The 18,662-nt window shown below is 39.7% G+C and overlaps 1 protein-coding gene across 2 annotated transcripts in view; it reads left to right on the top strand.

Annotated features, from left to right (window-relative positions):
* PTPRG (protein tyrosine phosphatase receptor type G) overlaps window positions 1-18,662 on the top strand; it is a 407,666-nt gene that overhangs the window by 195,362 nt on the left and 193,642 nt on the right. The gene's annotated exons all lie outside the window — the stretch shown is intronic.

The raw sequence follows: 18,662 nt of genomic DNA, 5'->3' as shown, positions 1-18,662 counted from the left end.
GTTTTTTTTTCATTGCAAGGATTTTAAAATCTGCATCAAAAATATTTTAACGATATTTAAGGTATATATATTTATGCCTTTTCATATATCATCACAGGGGAAATCTCCAACATTTCATTTTTCTTGAAAATTGTTTTTAATTGATAAAAATATATGCGAGCTTTATAAAACAGAAAAGCCAACTACTTGTGTGGTGTCAGCTCCCAAAAACTGCTCAGAGAGATCTTGTTCACATGAGTTTCAGAGTTCCAAAAAACATATTTATGTACTTCCATGTGGGACAGAACCTTGGGCCATGCTTGTGAGGCTATTCTGGTTACAGATGCTGCAGAAAAACAAGAGTGCTGTAGATCTGGGCTTGATGCATTGGCACTTAGAAGACCCTCCCTGATCACTCAGGCTTGGAATGCCAGAATGCTGCAAATCTCACCTGCTCACACAAAGTGAGGATTTGCAAAAGACCCTCTGTGCCACTAAAATCTCATTTAAATCTTTTTGTGTGGTGCTTGGGGCTGGATGCAGCCTTCACTGCTGTTGTAGGCTTCCTCTGTGCTGTTGAGGGAGCCGGAACAAGGAACCTGGGTCTTAGGGGCCTTCCAGGGTCCCCATTAACATCTGGAATTGCACATGTAAGGAAATTGCAAGCCCATAGAGGCTCTGGAGAACAGATGGAGCATGTTCCCATAGTTAAAGAGGTATCATTATCTTGAAATACAGTCAAATGAAATAAAAACTGGCCCAAAAGTCTTTTATTGTTTCTAACCTCGGCTGTCCTGACATTATTTGTTTCATAGCTATGATTTATGAGAGAATGAGGTGATAAACGTATCACCAAATTGGTTGTACTTTATGTGGGTGCTGCAGATCCCACCCAGATGCTGAGGATAAATCCAAAGGAATTTTCCTTTTATCTTTTTTAGCATTAGTGAACCTGGGTGCTGTTTGGGACAGGAGTCGTTGGGGCACTCTGTTAAAGCTTTATGTTCTTGTGACGTTGGTGAGGGAAGCTCTCGGCTCTGAGATGAGGCTGCAGTGATTACCCACATCCTTGGAAGCCTGCAAGGGAGGACTGACTTGGCCCTGTCTTGTACCTTGCAGACTCCAAAGCATGCAGCTGTTTACCACTTGAAGATGTGTTGTGTCATGTGAATCTGGCAAAAAAACCCTGTTAGTGTGGGAACATGGACCCTTTCATCCTGAACTGTGGCAGAGCTGAAATGGGAGCATTTCAGTGTGAAGCCTTTCCTAGCTCAGTGCTTTCATTCAGATTTTATTTGTGTATCAGTTAAGAAGGTACCTTTTAAGAGACTCTTTAAATATCCTTGTGAAGAAGTACAGACTGCTTATGAGGGTTGAAAATTTTTCAGTCTCTGGTAATCCTCTCTAATGTCACCAAAATGTCCTAGAACTCCTACAGGCACTGGGAATCCCTTTAGGATCTGTGTCAGATGGGCAGCCACAGGAGCAGAGATACTGCTTCTCTGTAAATGTTTGCATGTGTAACCTGGCAAAGAAAGTTCAGGACATTCAGCTGTAAGGACTCCTGTATTAAAAACTGAATTAATATATTGTCATACAGATTAGAATGGAAAAACACACAGCCAGATCTCTAATGTCTTCTCTTTACTGTGCACATTGAATAGCAATTATTTTATGAAGATAGTACATGGTAAATTTTTATAAACAAAACAGGCAACCAGTAAGACCACAGTGAATAAATAACTGTAATATCGAAACCCTGTTTTAGAATAACATACAATTGCATTCCTCGCTATTATCAATACTTCTTTTTTCGTTTCACAGAGAGTTATACCACTATTGGTGTTCAGTTCCAGTGGGATGACACTGGATGTATTCTGGCTAAATTTTTTGTTTAACATCAAGGTAGTATTCTTGTTCCATGCATAAAAGTCAATAATCTCTAAATATAGATCTTTTTTGGGTATAGTAATTACTGCTTCTTCACCAACTGTAAGAGCAATTAAGCCCCAACTAATGAGCAGTTTTCTACACTGTAGTTATAATGCTCTATCTTAATAATACACTTATCTCATCAAATAGCTTTCTTCCTTTGAAAAAGAAGTGTCTAAATTCATTACATGTTTTACAGCGACTGGTCAGAAGAGCTTTATCCTTTTAAGGTAGTTTTAGTTTCTTTCAGTTCTCAGGTGCATCTGGTTCTCTTTACATTTTTTACCCTCTTTAATTTGTCTTCTCTGGCTACTACAGGACATAAACTTGCTTTACCTGTAGGGCTGGAGCTGGGACTTCGATCTGAAATAATGACTTAATGCCAGGCAAGGGAGATGTCCTGCTCTGAGGGCAGATACCTGTAAAGCGTGAATTTCATTCTTAGCCTTTTAATCTAATAAATTTTGAGAACTGGCTTTTGGTAGGTTGGGAGATTTTTTGCATTCCTTTTTCTAATAATTTAAACTACCATATTTTGAAACATCTGAAGCAGTAGCTACCAAAGTAGAAAGGAGCCCTGCACTGTGTGGTTCAGTGGGGAGCAGCTTGGAATAGAAATGGCCCGAAGGGGTGAGGCAGCACTGCCAGGTCTGGGAGTTTTGGTCTTGGTCTCAGAGTATTTGTTGTTTTCCTTTAAGCCACAGCTGCTGGAGTCTTCTAATGAGAGGAAAATTCACCAGCTTCCATGTAAAAAGCAGTGGTTATGGGAGAGGAACTTGAAAGTCTGTTCCAAGTATTGCTGACTGGGGGGAAAAATCACATTAAAAGACCTGCTAGAACACTTTGGTCATATTTTTATAATTAAAGATCATCTTTTGGAGATGAAATGCATAATAGGATTGGGAATGCTGTAAACAGAGAGGCAATTTCCCCATCCAAGGTGATCCTTTTTTCTTCCCAATGTGTGGCTGCAGCCCCTGTGCAGGACCATAGCTCTGTGTGACATATGGGCTGAGAGGAAAAGCCCCTGCAGGGGTAGTTTTAACACACAATATTTTTTTTTAGGTTGGTTTGTTTCTTTGTTTGTTTTCATTTTAGAAGCAAACACATCCTCTCATATGGGTTGAGAAAATTTATCCTAGTGCATTGTTGAACCATGTTTCCACAATCGTAGTCAGGGCTAAATCAAGGTAGAGATGTGAGAGAAATTGAAGTAAATCCTATGGTTACTTAGTTTTCCTTTTAAAAATTCTTCACAGTTTAGAACTGAATTTGTAGAAGCATTTTTAAATAAACTCTGTCTGTGGCATGTTTGCTTTAGGACCTTGTTTAGCAAAGCACTTAAGTAAATACATAATGTGAAGCCCATGAATGATATTATATCTGTGCAATGGATAAAGCACACAAGTGAGTGCTCAGTGTCCAAGATATGAGGAGCCCTTGAACTGGAACTATTCACACAATTAAACATTTGCTGAAAAGACATTGGATTATTTAGCTATTTAAAGTAAAGCATGTGCTTAAGTACTTTTTTGAATCAGAGCCTACAAAAAGAAATATTCCCCAAAATATCTGAATGCTGAAAATGGAAACTAATCTCTAGTAAACTGATATTGTGTGGCTACACGAGTGAGCTAAAGCTGGGTGCGAGACCACTGTTGGCTGGGTCAGCTCTTTGCATCTTACATCCAAGCTCCAAGCTGCAGGCTTTGCTTAGGAGTCTATGTGCTGGCTGCCTGGGGTGAGTAAAACAGAAGTCTATTCTAGGGCAATAAATCCACAGCTTAGTTTGCAAGTCATCATACCAGGAGCATTATGCTACATGATATGCATGCTTTAAAATGCTAGGCTTCTCTGAACCACTTAATCGAGGCATAAACTGGAGCTGTGAGGTAAACTCTGGAGGCTGTGAGTAAAGATCAATAAGATGTGTCTCAATAACTCTTAAATTAATAAACTTCTACTACTGATTTACTAGCTTCTCTGTGTTAGTGGAGTTATAAGTGGTTACATCCAGAATTTACTTCAGAATAAGCCCTGCCTGCTTTTTTGCAACTGTGAAAACCTGAGAAGACCAGTGAGACCAGAAGTAAAAGACAGCTAGTATCAGTCACTGATAGTTAAAAGGAGACATAAAAGCATTGATGCAACCATTCTGACAAAGTTTTACTATTTGCATCAGCTTCCATCCCTTAGAAAATAATCTCCTCCCAAAAGTGTGCACCAGGTTGTGTTTCTGAGAGCAGGGGCTTGTACAGGACATCGCAACTGAGGAAGACACAGCACTGCTGTATGTGCTTCAAAAGCAGTCATTTAAAAAAAGCCTGGAAAAGATACAAATAAATCTGGTTTTAAGAAAAAACCCCACCACCTTTTTTATTGCTAGATATTATGAAGTATATAGGCGTCATCTAGAGTGTAGGTGTCACCCCCCCATTCTGAGATAAATAGCAATCCATGGATTTTCATTGTTTTGCTTATAAGACAATGTAAGTGGCTCCAAGCCAAGCACTGAAGGGTGTTAGGCCCTTGGACACCTGAGTAGAATCCATGTGTTTTAGCCCAGCTTCTGGTATTGATGGGTTTGGATTTTTTTATTATTTCCCCTGGCATTAGATTCTTTTTCGTATTTGTCAGTAAAGTTGGGTACTCTGGAGTACTGCCAGGATCAGTTGCTCAAAGGGAATGAGACCGACCAAAACAAATTAGGGGAGATTGAAAAGAGATAGTAATTTTAAGGTACTCATTTACCTTCTGGCTCATGGACCTTTTATTTGTGTGTGTGTTTCCAAATTTTCCTCTGAAACCACAGAGCCTGGAAAGTTTCTAGTTTAAAACGCTGGACATAAGTCATTCTCATGAAGCCAAGACTTCAGTCTCTTGAGTCCACCAATTATGGCCTTAATAAAGTCATTAAATTTCTTAAGACATGCTCTGTAATTAGGAAGGTTGGGTTTAATGATATCTTTTGGTCCTTGTTCCCAAATACTGCTTCTGCAATTGCCTTAAAATACTTGGAATACTCCTAACTTTTTCCTATACATTTGTACTAGAAAGAAATGCTAGTCATGGATTGAAGTCTATTTTGTATTTTACTTTGAGAAAAATAAAACCAGGAAGTCAGTCTGCTCCTCAAAAGGCTCCTCCTGGATTCAGTGTAAGGTCATAGATACCACAGGAATACAGACAAGTGCAACGGTACATTGTTCAGCATAGTAGGAATTGATCTTGTCGTCACAGTAAGCCAGTTGGCATCTGGATTTTTGTAGATGAAGCTATTAAGGGTTGACCTGAAGGAAAAAAACCCAAACGTTATTGAATATTTGTGTGTGGTACTTAGGCTGGATCTGTTGATCTGTTTCCCCCCTCCATTGCTTTTTGGATGCTGCAAGCCCATTGACAAATTCCATCAGAGCTGAAAGAAGACTTCTAGACTTTTGGAGGATATCCGTGATTTAGGAGAGACAGGATTCCTTTCTTTATACATCTCTAATCCAAGGAATATCCTCTGATTAAGGCAGTGGAGGGCTCTGTTTGGGTCTATTCAGTGTTCTGAATAGAATCTCCAGCCTGGCTGGCTTCTCTGAACGATAGTTCTGGGCAGTGTGTGACCTTCCCTCAGGAGAAAAGTTGTTCAGCACGACTGCCTTTACTGATCAAGACTCTCTTCAAGTGTCTGAATTGAGAAGTCTGCATCTCCATCAAGGGAAGATGCTGTGTCCTGAAGGTTGCTTGCATTCTGCCGCTGGAGGGCAAATAAGGACTGGGCTGGACACCTGGTGAGCTGGTATAAGAAGTAAGCTGCAGATTGAAACTTGGAGAGCAATTAAACATGGGAACAACCTTTAAAAAACATAATGAAAAAGCCACACACAAAGACTACTCAAGGAGTTCTTCAGTACTTAATACCTTTCTGAACAGAGTGAAAACTGTTTTTAAGGCTCTGAGAGGTGACTTTATGAAGTGTAGTGACTCATGCTTGTCATGTCAGTATGTGTTATCCAACTGTTTCTTCTGGCATAAAAACCTGTTAGTTTTTACTGATATTGTGTGGAAAACCAAACAAAACCTGAGATTCCTTCCCCTTCAACAAAGCAAGCTTCAACAGCCTTTTGCAAATATAACAAGGGTTTCCTTGATCAAGTGAACTGTTTACAGACCTAGGTAACTATCAAGGATGCCAGGGGTTAAGTGAGATAATTTATTTTTGATGAAAACCAGAAAAAACAAAATCTGGTTTCTATTCTGTGCATTAATATGCCAGGTAAGCAACTGGAAATACTGTTCAAGAAACATCTAGTTTGTAAATGAATAAGGATTTCGGGCCTGGAGTAGAGAATCTGTACAAACTATGCAGTGAAGGCTGCTCTGATGGAGTGCGTGGTTTTGCATAACAGGTGAACAGAAAATGATGGGTATGACAGGAGCTATATTTAAATGAGCCAAGTTGAAAGCAGTGCAGGAATAGAGGAAAATGGTAATACACAAATCACAGTGAGTTCTGTCCTCCGCAGATCTATTTCTTTTGTTACAAGCAAAAATTGCTGTGATGGAACATGAGAAACTAACTTTTGTGACCGAGTGAGTCGAAACAACAGTCTGAATTTGGCAAAGGTACATGCCTTGTGGCATGTGAAGGGGAAAGAAACAAATGTCTTCTGGAAAAAACTGAGCAAAAGAACAGTTTCATTTTCCAGGACTTCAGAAGGATTTTTAAGGATTTTTTCCCTTATGTAGCAGGAAACTTCAAGGTCACAATTTCCAGTGTTTTAGGTCAATACAGTCATAGAATTTCTGAACAAGAACTTCTCATGAAAGGTCAAAGTTGAGATGAAAAATACTGTGAATGGGTCTTTATCCAACCAAGTTTCTGGGTTTTTGTCAAGTACTTTTGCATATATTTTGGAGTTTTAGCTACAATTGGCTTAAAGGAAGGACCAGGAGAGTATAGAGCAAGTGATGTTGTTCTGTACAGCACTGGCTGGACTGCAGCAGTGTGGTGTGAGGATCCCATGCTTCCCAGCCTCTGGTACTAGAAAAATATCGTGGTGATTAAAATCATAGTTTAGGGCATGTTCAAATCAGAGGAGAGCCCCACAAGGTTGTGATATCTTTATATTCTTGAGGGAAAGTCCTGGTGTTATCAAACTCAGTGCCAATCTTGTCACATCAGTGACACCAGTCTGCACTGGGGTCAGCCCAGCATCCCTGCACTGCTTCCATCCTAAGTCACCATCTCTTTGTACCTTAACATGCAGCAGTATGTTACAGCAGTAACTTTACTCCAGTTTTACTTCTTGATATTACTCAGATAGCTTAAATATTTTGTGTTCCTCAGTGGAGTCGTTAGGTGGGGCATACAATAAATTTCATTTTTTTATTTAGGGAGTTTTCCCTGCCATTACTTAAAAGCATTCATGCTTTAAATAGCAGTTAACCTTTTTTAAAAAGTTGCTGTAAAAGTCAAAATGTGCTGTTCTTCCATACTTCCAGACACCTGTAATCTCAGCTATGCTAGATTGAAATGAATCTCCTATTTGCTTTGTTTGGGTTTTTTTCCCATTTTCTTTTATACCATGTGAATCCCGTGTCTGTCCTTGTTACATCAGGCTTCCACAAGGGCCACACAGGTTGATCTCCAAGTTCGTCCTTTCAGTGAGCATCCACTGCTTGCCAGTTTTCCCCCCTGAAGAAATTTCCTACATGTTGAGCAAAAGTGGTAAGAATTATACATTTTTTTGTTACCTCTCAAGAAGCTCCTGCTGGGATGGGCCGTGTGCTGTCTGTTAGCATTGTATTGGAAAGAGCTGCATTTTCCCTGAGTAGAGCTTTGTTATGAAGTTCATTTGACTGAAAATATTTTGCATGCTTAACTACCTGCTGGTGAATTTTTCTATGCCAAGTAATGTGTCAGGAGCTAGCAGAGCATAGTAAGTTAATTACTTGTGTGCATACTGTGAAGGAAAAGCAAACAGCAAGGCACCGGTGATACGAAGAATGAGACTTCATTTCAGTCACCAGAGATTGTGTTGTTAATGAATCCATTCAATCAGCAGGGAATTGGTAATGTAGATAAGCCCAGGTATGGCTTTGTACTGATAGGAAGATTAGTCCCTCAACCAAAATATTGCTTTTAGTGAGAGTTTACTAATATTGAATAGTTTTTCAAAAGCGCCGGTGAGATAAAGTAACAGCCTGAATAATCATGGCTGTCTTGAAAAGACATGATGATGATGATGATGGTCTTCTAATGTGCTCTGCAGACACCATATAAAACCAATATCTTACAGATTTCACACTTAAGTGATACATGCCAGATTCCATTTTAGGGTATATGTCACCATGGGCTGCCCAAACGCTGCTGTGACTAAAGAGCACAGGGAGGTGTGTTCAGAGCTGGCTGCTGCCTTCGCCACACTGGACAGGGAGGGGTGTAGAAACACCTGCCTTGCTTCCAAGCATCCTTGGTGGCAGCAAGGGAAGATGCTCCCATAGGAGGCAACGGGAGCTGTGGGAGCTGCAGGCAGTGAGGTGGAGGAACAGGTGATGCCCTTACATTGCCCTGGGAAAAATTCATCCTGGGAACAGCTGCACCCTAAAGCCTGCAAGCTGCACTCTGGGTTGACCTTCCCTAAATAAATGGTTCATGCAGTGCTGGAGGAAAGAACTTTTATCCCAGCTAGGGTATCTTTTGGGGTTTTTTATTTAGCTCAGTGTTTGAATGTGCACCACAGGTACTGTGGGAGTGAATCTCCTGCAGCACTCACTCCGACTCCATCCATCACAGCAGGTCTTCGCTGCCAGCGCTCTGCAGCAGCTGGTTTTCCCCCACAGCAGCTGCTCAGGTGTTTGTGTGCATTTCACTGCCAAAGGGAAGTGCTGGCAGGAGGGAAGGGGCTCTGCCTGTCCTGGCTGGGCAAGGCTCTGGGGCAGGAGAGGGGCTGCTGCCAGTGCCCTCCTCCAGCACTGACTGGTTACTACCTAAAACTAATCTGGAGAGAAGGGGTACAAGTGAATAAGATCCACATTAGGAACATTAGGTCCTTTTCATGACTGGTTTGTTTGGTTTTTTTGCTTTGTTTTGTTTTTTGAGGGATTTTTTGGTGGGTTTGTTTGTTTTTTCCTAACTCTGGACTTTCCTATTTGGAAAACTAAAGCTGGTTTGGAATAGTTTAAGCCATTTAGTGTAACATACTGAAAAAGACAGATATAGAACAAAAATGAGAAAACTGGTTGTAAATGTTCTCTGTTAGCCTCAGAAACAGTGCCTTCTGATGGAGTACCTCAGGCTGGACACTATGGCTGCTTATTGTCGACCTATTCATTCCTCTTAAATTAATGGTAGAAACATAGACTGAATGTTAATAGAAGTTGAGGCCAGGGTTCACGATGTGTCATTACATAGAAGCTGGCAATCTCCCAGAAACTCTCCCGGGAGCTATTTTACTGGTGCGTATTAGTGAAAAGGACAGCTGGATTGAGAAGACTGTTGGAACAGAGATGCCATTAAGAACTTAGTTGGGCAAAAGTTGATTTTCACCTAAAAAGGAAATACCATGGTAAAGCCAGTATTTGTCAAGATTTGATGAGTGATTTGGGGGACTGCAGTGTTTTCTGTGATGTAATTACACTGTAAGGTCCCAATCTGGTGGCTGTCTCTGGTCAGGTTAGGATCAACAAGGGGTTTTGAAAAGCTGAGGGTGACATGTTTCAACAACAGATAATTTTATCTTCCTGGCTTTATTTTTTAAATCCATCCTCTGCTTAGAACACTTCTGTTTTTTGTAAATGTTAAACCTGAGCCAAAGCAACAAGTGAGAATCATTTTTGTAGTAGGTTTCTTTTGAAATGATGAGTACTTTTCAGCAGTGCCTCTGGATAGGCTTTATTGATATCAGCCCTCCCTCCCTTTATTCCCTTTCTGTATTGCTCTGTGCTCTCTGTGGGTGTTTTATTAACTTGCATCCTGCAAAAATTCAATAAAAATATACAATTTTTTCCTGTCTTTCCTCCTATTTTCTTTTTTTTTTTTTCATTCTGGCTTTCAGAGACAGAGCTCTGGGGAGGGCTTCTTTGGTTAGTTACAAGGAACAGATGGGAATCAAGAAAAGGTACTTTCTGTTCCTGTACCCACCCAAATTGGAGGTAATTAAGTTACAGTGAGGCATCATTTACGTTAGCAGTTTCTTTGGTGAGATCAAGCCTATTAAGGGTACGTGTGAGAAGTAATAGGATTCAACTCTGGTGCTTTGAGAAATAACTGGAACTGGTTTTTTTCTAAATGTGTTTGCAGGCGCCAGGGTGTGTAGTGGGACAGTTGAGTCCTGCACAGCTTTTTATTTCCGTTGCTCTCTTCAAGTTCTGAGCAATCCTTGCAGCTGCTCTGATAAGACAGGTGAACTTAAAAAGGAAGGGAGTGAAATGGAGCGTGCAGCTCCTGGTGGTAGGAAGAAGACAGAGAAGCAAGATGGGAATTTTAGATTTCCTGACGTAAATGTCATGGCTTATTACTGTCACTGTCATTCAGTGTTCATGTTTGAGCCCCTGGGCAGGTTCAGCAGCACAGGAACATTGATGCTTCAGCAGGGTCTCATTCAAGCCCTCAAACAACCCATGAACTCTGGTTTAAAAACCACAAAAGGTTTCCTGAGCCCATCACGTCTGTTTCTGCAGGTTTTCTTCTTGCCTCACTACTCCTGCAGCCTGAGGTCTGTCCCACAGTTTCAGCTCAGCTAATGCTCCCAAGCTGCTGCCCAGTTTCAACTCCAGATCCTGTGGGAAATTTCACCTGTAGTATGGTGGTAAGGTCACAGGCACAGAGTGGCAAGCTGGCTGCTTGTCTTTCCTGGCTTTTGCCTGTTTTGGGTTTCGGCAAGGGTGGCTGTAACTAGCACCAAGCCAAATTCAGGTCCTCTTCCTTCCTTTTCTTTCAATGAAATCTCATGAAGCCCCCAAAGCCTCCATCTGCATCCAACAAAAAGTTTCTTGCCCAGTTTCTTCATCTTGTTTGCTCAGATTTATTTTCTCAGAGCTTTGTTCATGCTGTGCTTTGTCCTTGGAGTAGCACAGATGGAACTACAGTTTACATCAACATTATATGAGCTTGTGCTTTTTCATATGTTTAATTCTATGAAACACCAGACTCATTTCTTCTTTCATCTTTGCTCTCTGGAAGAAATGGCGTTTCTTTTCTTTCTCATGGGAAGGTTGATCACCTTTCTGGTGTGTTAGCGCCAGCTCTGGAAGATGGCCTTGGAGAAGAAAGCATGAAGCAAGGTGTTACAGAGAAGGGGAGCTTAGCCCAGGGGGCTGCATCTGTTCAAGTTTGAGATGTTTTGTACTGTGTTTGTCTTACATTGTTCAGTTTAAGCTTTTTGAGGCAGCAGCTGCTTACTAGTGAGGTTTGGAAGAATGGAGCCTCTCTTCCTTTTGCTGCATTGGAGCACTACATCAATATAAATATCCCTCCTGTAAAGGTCCATCATTATACAGCTATTGCCCTGTAAATGAAAAAAAGGATAGTGGAAAAGGGAAACCCTTCTCCAGAGAAACCTGTCCTGGATGTGATCTCTTCAAGGCACCCATTCCCTGTCCAGGCACCCATTACTGAAATATATGTCTTCCTCCCAACAACACAAAGTACTCTCACTGAGCTGCTGCATTGATTCATAATACATCTCCAATCTGTAATTTCCATTGGGATTTATGCTTTTTAAAATTACATTTAGGAAAAAATCTATTTTTACGTCTATCTCTAGTCTTCATGGGGCTTTACTGAACTAGTGTAGGAATAGAAGAAATTTAATTTACGATGCCTTCATATAAATTAATCTCCTGTTTTTTCCTTATATTTTAAGTTATCACCTCATTTATTATATGCAGCTCAGGGTGAGCAGTTTTTAAAAGGCCTCTGACAGTTATGAAATGAATGGTGTGAGATGTCAGGTACATTTATTAAAAATGTAGAAAATTATAAAAAACAGAGGATGTAGATATACATTGTCTCAAGTCACTTGCCACCAGCAGGCACTTTCAATACCACAATTTATCCTCCCACTCAGTGAGTTCTGCATAATGATTTCATTGATATTGTTGTGCTCTGTGCTCAGTATAAATAATTTTGAAATTTTAGTTATAAAATTCAACAGGTCATTAGGCAAGTCTGTCTAGAGTTTATTGTGTGAGACACCCCTGAAAAAGCCCCAAACTATTTTGCCAGCACAGCTAAACTTAGTACCATTTTCACTTCTGTGTGGTGGTAAATTATTCAGCTCACAAATGCTAAAACTCAAAATGTTTATGGAAAAAGCTTGTTTTAGTAATTACACTTATTCCACTTTTTTGTGAGCTGCCTGCAGCATTAGTCTTAAGGTCCTGGTGTTACCTAGTGTTGGATATTTATCATACATTTTTGCCACTGGCAGGTTGATAGGTACAGTGTGAGCTTCATACAAGATTCATGGCAGCTTCATAGTTTTTTGAGGAACAAAACTGGTATGCAGAAAGTCTGTATGGGGGGGGGGGTGATATATATTAAAAAAACACCGTGTTTGTGACTGTGTAATAGAGAATAGTTCACTAAGGAATACAAAGGTTGAAAACATACATTAAAAATTTCACCAAAGGTAATTGAAGGTTAGGAAGTTTAATTAAAGAATCCAGCAATAACTGTAGCATCTGTGGATATGAAAGTTTAAGGAGAACATGCACGTCACTTTGTCTTTCAGTTTAAAAGCTGCAGACATTATAAGATAGTTTATATTTAGATTTAAAGCCTTTCTTTGCATCTGCCACTTTTTGGCAGTGTGACAGTATCACTGACACAAGCAGTTTTGAAGATCCGCTTTCCTTCCACAGCCCCATGGCTGGGCAGTGCTGTAGCTGTAGCTGTAGAGGCATCAGTGCTTCTGTGCTGCTCCTGGTGGTGGCTCAAAGGTTATCTAAATCCAACTGCTTTTTGTTCCATCTTCCTGTATTCTGTTTGTTCCAACAAGTTAAGATATGCCTTATCAGAGGTTGTTCTTGGGGAAAGTTTCTTTCAGATTTTTTGACTTCTCAGAAAACTGTCCCAGGGTGTTTATGCCTCTCCCATGCCTTGCACACCCTCCCTGTGTTGAGCTTGCAGGTTGGGTAATGCTTAGACCTGTTTGGGTCTCAGCAAGCTCTTCAGGATCCTGCTCTTGGTATTCGGTCTCATTTTTCAAGCAGTAATTGGAATTTTCTGCAAGCACGAGTGTCTCATGTTAAACAGAGTAATGATAGAGAATAATAAAATGAAAAGCCCTTTTTCCCCAGGGCAGGAAATCTTTGTTCAAAGCAGCACTGTGAACTCTTAACTACAGGCTCTCCGTCTCCATCGCTTTGATTTTGGTATGCCATCATTTTAGAGCAAGACAGTATAATTTCAGCAACTTTTCCCCCTAATATAATGATTTAACAACCTGGTTGCTTTCTTTGCAATGGGAAGACCCCTGAAAGATGCTACTGATTTTTATCAAGGCTTTCAGGGATTTTTATACATTTACCTCTGCAGCCTCATGCTAAATCAATCAGCAAGGGATATGTCATTCAGGTAATTACTTTCAGCCTTGTATCTAAATGCAGTCTTTAGGTTTCATCCTACAGATTTCACTTGACTTCTGCTTCCCAGGAGGGGATTGGAGGTGAGAGGAGAAGGTAAAAAGAGGCTGATTTTTCAGCCAGTCTGGATCTGCAGTGTGTGCCTTGCCTCCTGTCACTACTTACGTGGCATAAGCACCTTCTCCAGGGCCTTCCTGGACTTACTGATACAGCTCCTTTTAAATGGCAGTGATGATGAAATCTTACGGCATCAAGTAACGGCTTCAGGTTTTTTGGTCCCAGATAACCGAGAGGAGCCCCAGGATTGAGATTTCTGAAGGATGCTTTCACTTCTGTAGTGAATTTCACTGATATTTGTTTGTTTAAAACAATTTTTTCCTGTTTGAAAATCCAGCCTGATACTGAAGTTCATTACTTTGTAGCTGAGCAGGGGCACCTCTTCCTTGTTCTTTCTCTGTGCCGAAGAAAGGAACTGGTTTTATTTACTGGTGGTGACATTTCAGTGTTTCTTGAGATCTGGCTCATGATGGAGCAGTTCAAGTAGGACAGAGACTTAGAGGCAGAGATTCAGACTGTAGAGTTGCTCAGCTAAATGCTGGAATGGTTGGGCAGGTCGCAGCTGCCGGTCCACGGAAAGGGAAATATCTCCATTTATCCAGAGCCTGTAAAATTTGCAGAGGTTCTTATCTGCTGTGGTCCTTGAAGTCTGTAGGCTGCCCCTCCAGAGCTGTGCAAGCAAAGGCTGGGACCTCTGTTTTTATTTGTAGAGGAAATGTTAATTCATTCCATCAGTCCCTATTAACTGGTTGGATTTTGCCCTAAGAGAAATATGGAATTTTCTCCCATATTAAGATGATGGGATAGGATGTCTCCATGAAGTGACCAAGCTAATTGCAGAAATGAGGGGATTTGATTGCTTTGCAATCATGATTACCATTTTCATTCAAAAATGAAAAGTCAAGAGACATTGAGTACAGACAAAGATTTGTCTGAGGTAATTCTGTTAAAAAAAGAATCAAGAACAACAAATAATAAAAAACCTGCAAAATTTAAACCCCTAAACTAGTTCTTTCCATGTCAGGCCTGAGATTTAAAGTCACATCTTTTTAAAAATGTTTACCAAAAAAAAAAAAAAAAGTTGATATGTCTACCTCTTTCCCAACTTACGAATGGTGAAAATCACTTTACTCAAAAATTGCTAATGTCTGTTAAACTATATCTGTGTAAAGGTATATGTGTTACACACCAGTTTATATCAGAGTAGCTCATCCATTAATTAAAAAGTTACGTAAAATCAAGGAAATGCCAGTGTTTTTAATAACAGATGTTTTAAGCAAAAGACTGTGGGAGAAAAACAAATATATTTGATCTTTTTTTTTAAGTGGAAGTTTTTATAAAAGCTTTAATTAGGTTTTGGCAGAATACATTAATGTTTTTCATTAATGAAGACTGCTCATTGCTTTGTACAGTAAAAAGAAGAAAAAAGTAATCTTGGGTTATGTATCAGGAGCAGACAGAGTATTAAAAAACTATTAAAGTTACTGCAGTCATTGACAGAATGATTTTGCATGAGAAAAGAATCTAGGAAGCATCAGGTAATTTCAGACAAGGATGGATGATAACATCTCTGGCCTGAAGTGTGGGTTAAAATGTGTGTGAGACCCCACGTGTTGCTGAGCTCCCTGACCCCAGCTCTCCTTTCAGCCTTGGGAGCCAGTGGCCCTTTTGTCCCTGATTTCAGCAGAGAACAGGTCAAGTCCACAGAGACCTGGCTGCAACCCAAGCACCCCCTGCTCTTGCTGCCATGCATTTGGCTGATCTGGGGTGAATCCAGTCCTCCTGCCCCAGTGTGGGCCTTCAGCTATTGGACCCAAGCCCATGGTTTCCTGGAGGCAGGACACTGGTTTCAATTCCTGAAGATGCCAAACCTTATCAGTTATCATTCTTTCTGTGTTGCCCCTGCATCAAATATTCCAGCTCCATGTTGGGATGTCTGATGTTTACCTTTGCCTGCATGTTGTCCCACCATCTCAGTGGACATGTGTATTATTTATTAACACAGTTGTGGGCTCTTAACTTGGTTTCTGAAAACCGAATTATTTATCAGCCTTAAAAGGCCAACTCAAATTCATTCGAAATTTTATTTGATTAAAGCCACCATGCTTACTGTTGGAAAAAATGAAATACAAATAGCAGTAAGTTCCTCTGTTTCAGATGGGTAAATGTCACACACAGAATTACAGGATTTCTTTTTTTAACTAGGTTTAAGGGAAACAGAGTCTTTATTTAGTGTCATGTTTTTATTTAAAAGCATTTATTTAAAGTTCTAAAAAACAAAGAATTCAATAAAGTAAGACAGGTGTAACTGCAAATGATTAATGATATAATTCTCAGTACTTTATAAAGTGTCTAACGCTGAAGAGATTTATACAGTGCAGAATGGCAATTGCGCTTTTATGGAAGGAATAGGTAATCAATATCTGCAAGCTTGGAAAAAGTGTTCTATTTCCTCCTCTAATGATATAGGGTTTTTTTGCAAAGCAAGGATGTCTGGAGCATAAGACACTTGGAAGAAGAATTAATTTGAAATCTGTAGTGGAAGATCAGTTTCAATTAAAACTGCACTTGAATGTCCATGGAAAAACAGGCAGTTCGGCCTGAACCCTTCTGATGGCTGAATCAGTGAATCCCACTGCACTATTCTTGATTACATTTTATAGTTTGTTGAGCCTTTTTTTTTTTTCTGGGTAGGGGATATAATTTTATTTAGTTTGGTTTCAAACTCAAAAGTTTTCCTCTCCCCTTCCTGGCCCACCTTCTCCTTTCCATGCTCATTATTAAAGCTGAGGCAGCCCCAAATCTGCGCTGCTGGGAATGGAGATGTTGGGGTCATGGCCTCTGTATCTGTCTAGAGCTGCTGCCATAATGGCGTAGGTCATATTGCATGTAGTCATTTACATATCAAAACCTTGTGAAAGAAATGAATGGCAAGCCAACTGTTTATAAAATCCTGGGCTGTTTTTAACTAGCAGGTCTTGAACCTCTAAATCAAAGCTTAAGCCTTATGACTGTAATTTGTGATGTCAGGACTTGGAGTCACAACACCAGCACTAAGTTGAGGTTTTGAATTGCTGAGAGAGTTTCATTGCATTAGATTTTTTTTTTCTTTAATAATTCAGCATGAGTATGGAAACATTTTATGCATGGAAACTTACACTCTCACATGAAGAAAGCAGATACTGCCAGGCTTTATTTTGTTAGATTATAGATTTACAAGCAAGTGAAGCTACTGTGTTTATAGAAAGAGAGTTATTGCTATTAAATTAATTCAAGCAAGTTAAATTAATTTAAGGAAAAAAAAGCAGACTTTTTTTAAAAAATAAACAAAGCCTTCAAAGGTCTGTGTAAAACTACATTTCAACAAGAGTCAGTTCAGGGACCTAAGTCACTTGAGGTTTTAATTCAACATGGAGGTTTGTTTGTTTACCCTTATGGCTTATTTTATTCATTTTGACAAGGCAGTTTTCACTGCAAACAGGTTGAGAGCTGGCTATACATAAATAAATAAATAAATAAGACAAGATGCATGGAAGAAACTCTATAGTCCCTGTTAAAATAAATCTGCCTACTTTTTAAAAAAGGAAAAATTCCTCATTGGCAGCAGAATACTTAAAAAACAAAAAAAATTGGAGTGCACAGCTCCTTTTGAATGCACAGCTGAAACCACTGTGATAGCCTCTGTGGGCAGAGTGCTTTTGAAAAGCTCACCCCTTGTTTATAATAAAGACAAAAAACAAGAGCTTGCAGGTTTGATAATGTGGAGTGCTAAATATTTAAAGCAAATTCCCGAATTTCTTGGGGTAGCTGCAAGGTTATATGTAAAGTAAATATGAATTTCCAATTAACTCACTACAAAACAATTACTAAGAGCATCCTGATTGGAGAAAAATAGCTGTGTTTGAGTGGAAGACATTTGGTTTCCCTGTGTATGGGGTTTTAATAGTTCTGTTCTCCTTGGTTGTGGTACATTGGGAAATAACTGAAAGCAGCTCTTGCTGACAATATAAATTGAACCCTGAGATAAACAAAGCTGATTTTTAACCTGGGCAGATGATGTAAATGATTTTTAGAGGATATTGCAATTTTGCCTAATTGTACTTGAAAGTAAAATTTTCTTATTTCAGTACCAGACAGCATTTGTGTGTGATCAGTATAGCTAAATCTTGCTATTGATTACGTGTCCTGCATCAGCTCATGAGAAGAGAGCATGAATGCACTTTGCAACTAGACAGATTAAAACCCAGGGGCCAAAGAAATTGGCCTTCCCAACTGCTGGGTTTGGATGGCACTAATAGAAGATATATATGCTTCTCAGATGCAAAGGTAATAAATGCACATTGGTGCATCATTTCCTGCTGTCTTCCTGCTGAATAGACCTACTGACTGTGTAGTTCAGAGGTGTGACATCAAGGCTCTCAGGAGAGCAGAGTTCAACTCTGGGTTGTAACTTGGTTTTGGTAGTTGAACCTGGGCAAATTGCTTCCCTTCTCAGCTATCAATTTCCCTGTCTTTACATGAGAATAATGTAGCTGATTTCTGCTGTAAAGCACTTCAGGAACGGCGGGCAACAAGTGCTTTACAATGAATCTGTGCTGTTAATTTCAGGATCTTAAACCACTGTTTGCTCATAGGAAGAACTCCGTCTCTGTTAGTAGAACTTAAGGGTTGGAGAGGGAGGTCATAAGAAAAATTTGAAATTCATTTTTGAGCTTTCTAAGTGTGATGCTGAGGGTCCCCGGTGTTCTAGTGCATCTAGGGCTGATATGTGGTGTGGATGACAAAGTCTTTGTCTCAGACCTTTTATTTTTCCACATTATTTTAATTGTTCACCAAAACCAGAAAACTCATGTAAGAATAGCAACAAAATAAATTTACAGTGTATTCCTGACAGGTCATTGTGCTGTTTACTTCTTCCAGAGTAATTTTTTTTCCATTGTTGTCTTCTTCAAATTTACTAACATACGTTTAGTTTAATTCTTTCTTTTAATCTTTTCTGGCTTCAAAGCTCCGAAAGAAATGAGTTCATTAATAACGATCACATTATCTAAGCGTAGTATTGCAAGAACACAAGTTAATGTGTGGCTGTTAATATAACTTGTCCATAGTGAAAA

This window comes from Corvus hawaiiensis, chromosome 11 (genome assembly GCF_020740725.1).
Source record: "Corvus hawaiiensis isolate bCorHaw1 chromosome 11, bCorHaw1.pri.cur, whole genome shotgun sequence".
NCBI lineage: Eukaryota > Metazoa > Chordata > Aves > Passeriformes > Corvidae > Corvus > Corvus hawaiiensis.
The sequence above is the reverse complement of the archived record's forward strand: the minus strand, read 5'-3'. Positions and strand labels throughout refer to the sequence as shown.